The sequence below is a fragment of the Aplysia californica genome, unplaced genomic scaffold (assembly GCF_000002075.1).
Source record: "Aplysia californica isolate F4 #8 unplaced genomic scaffold, AplCal3.0 scaffold00112, whole genome shotgun sequence".
Lineage (NCBI taxonomy): Eukaryota > Metazoa > Mollusca > Gastropoda > Aplysiida > Aplysiidae > Aplysia > Aplysia californica.
Genome location: NW_004797382.1, coordinates 1532948 through 1535474, shown reverse-complemented (window position 1 = coordinate 1535474; position 2527 = coordinate 1532948).

Here is a 2527-nt window from a genome sequence, read left to right as displayed (position 1 = left end):
AATTGGAACTGTGTGAAACAGGTTAGGGCACAGCAGGTGGAGAACTGTAAAAGAAGATGGGAAAAAAGAAAAACTGAGAAAAAAAGAAGAAAAAGAATGAAGGAAAAAAAGAAGGAAAAGAAAGAAGGGAAAAAAAAAGAAAAGCTGAAGAAAGGGAAAGGCGGAGAACTGTTGAGGAAAATTGAGGGCTGATTTTTTTTTTCCGAACGCACAGTTTGTCTCTTCTGTCCATCTTCCACGTACTTCCAAAGCCTGTACTTACTCGACTCCATGCTACACGTATCACCAAACTTGGTCCCAGGGAAATGTGGCCATTATTGTGCTGACTGGTCGTAAAGTCCGACCTGAACTAACCCAAGCAACCACACTGCTTACCATTTACTATAATTGTAATTGCTGCCTAGTGCCTGCAATCACTACCTAGGAGCATTCTTTCCCTCACTCGTACCGATTGTCAGCTACGCATAGTCTGTCTCCAACGATTCCACCCCCACCCACCATCCTGCCCCACCCCGCCCCACCCCGCCCCACCCCGCCCCTTTAGTGGGTAGAAAGTATCGATTGCCTTAAGAGACGCGTGCTGCTGGAGACATCTTCCCCATCACGGGAAAATATGCGCGCGCGCGTGCGCGTGGGTGCGGTCCCCACCCATTCGGAAAGAACGCTGCCAGTTGTTGCTGCGTCTCATGGCGGGAAACGTGGTAGCGTTGCTGCCATGGTGTGCCGCGAGATATGACGACGCTGGTGTTTTCATTGAGCACTGGCAGTTGATGCCATCTCTGATCACTTGTTGACGTGGCAGTGGCGCCGCAGTGCTAGCCGAGACCCGCCCTAGATGCGGCCGACCAAGGTTTTTTTTTGTTTTCCTCCTCCTCCTCCTCGTCCTCTTACTCTTACTCGACTCCAGCATCTACTCTGCTCCTTGTGGCACCTGCTAGATGTTCTGCCTGGACACATCACCGGTGTTACTCCCCAGCAGAACACGTGTGATCGTGCTTAATGTATCAAACATTCATGTGTGTGGTTTTTAGGCGTTCTCCGTGTTTTCCCGCCCGTGGCGATTGAACATTGGCGTTGATTTGTTCCTTGTTGTGTTAACGATACCCTTAGAGACTGATTAGAAGTTTCTGTTCTGCCATAGCTTTCAAGTTGTCGGTTAAAGACTGATTGGAAGTTTTTGTTCTGCCATAGCTTTCAAGTTGTCGGTTTTAACCATCTTCGCCTTTGACCCAGCGCTTGATATCCTCATTTAGTTACTGGGGTGTGACAAATCACCCCTTCTCAGCAGTTCCGGTCTTAGTAAACCCTTGAACGGGGGTTTAACTTTGGCAACAGGTGGTGCTACATCAAAGCTGTGCCGACCTGTATCGTTTAATGACGTATTGTTTCCCTTGTTTTTACCATGCTTGTGAACAAAAGGAACACCGAGAGACAATGATGAGTACGGTTGTCGAGCGTGTACTTGAACAATAAACCTTTGTGGCGTGCATGTGGTGAAGGGATATCAAAACGCCACAACAATTGTGGAAACTGACGGTGTGTTGAATTCTTAAATCGACGTAGGCACGTGTCTGACTCCAGGAGTATGTTACTCTGGGTTCAGTCCTCACCCACCTACAATATGTTACAGGCTGCAACCGTTACCGTAAGTGTGCTCTACTTGATCGTTTCGGAGTTCGTACACCGTTTTGTTTTTTGTGCTGTTGGGGTTTTTTCCGTCGTTAAATTCAGCACAGGGGATGATTTGAAGGTACTACTGATATGACCTGTTTCTTTTCTTTTGTTCTTTCATTCTTTCTGTCTTGCTTTCTATCTTTCTTTCTTTCTGTCTTTCTTTCTTTTTCCCTGCTTTCAATAACCGTTATTCTGCCGACATGCGTTTCGTATTATAAACTCCAACAGAAGAGACCACGTCACTGTCAGTGATCGCGGTATACCCCCACGTAGCTCGTTGACGAAAGACGCAATCAATCGGGACTGTCAGAATTCTAAATAATTATTCAGGATCCCTGGTGAAATCGAAACGGATATAATGTGAGCTGCTATTTAACGTGTGTCTGTGTGTCTGTGTGTGTGTGGGGGGGGGGGGTATTTCTTTGTGTACCCAGGGATTTCCTCAACGTTTTCTATGTTTGTTTTGGATGGATGCTCTGATAGCATCTATGGTTCCTTATGAATCTTTGCGCTTCCCAGTTTGTTAGTTACGTTGTGTGTTTGCTTATTAATTGTTTCCATTTTTCTTTTCTTTGTTTCTGGCCTGAAGTTGGCAAACGCTTACGTACTGTGTGAAACATAATGTATTGGTGCTAGCTGGCCGTAACAGGCGCTTCTGTTTGCTTCCGCATTGCAGTGTTGGAGAAATTAAGCCAAGCAGTTTTGTGATGTGTGTGTGTGTGTGTGTGTGTGTGCACGTGTATGTGTGTGTGTGTGTGTGTGTGTGTGTGTGCGCGCATATGTGTGTCTGTGTCTCTGTGTGTGTGTATGTGTGTGTATATGTGTGTGTGTGTGTGTGTGTGTGTGTGTGTAT